Source organism: Limulus polyphemus, unplaced genomic scaffold, assembly GCF_000517525.1.
Source record: "Limulus polyphemus unplaced genomic scaffold, Limulus_polyphemus-2.1.2 Scaffold2212, whole genome shotgun sequence".
Classification (NCBI taxonomy): domain Eukaryota; kingdom Metazoa; phylum Arthropoda; class Merostomata; order Xiphosura; family Limulidae; genus Limulus; species Limulus polyphemus.
Window position 1 is genome coordinate 164175 of NW_013667822.1, and position 289 is coordinate 164463.

Here is a 289-nt window from a genome sequence, read left to right on the forward strand (position 1 = left end):
TAACACACATAAGGCCTATCTCTGACCTCATGTCAAGATTATGGGACCTTACATTACCAAATCACACATACAACGTCCTTCTCGGATGATTATGTTCAGTGACGAGGATTCGAACCCGCGACCCTCAGATTGCTAACCAAACACCCTAATCAGTAGGCCAGACTACCACATCATTCTTCTTTCTAACACACATAAGGCCTATCTCTGACCTCATGTCAAGATTATGGGACCTTACATTACCAAATCACACATACAACGTCCTTCTCGGATGATTATGTTCAGTAACGAG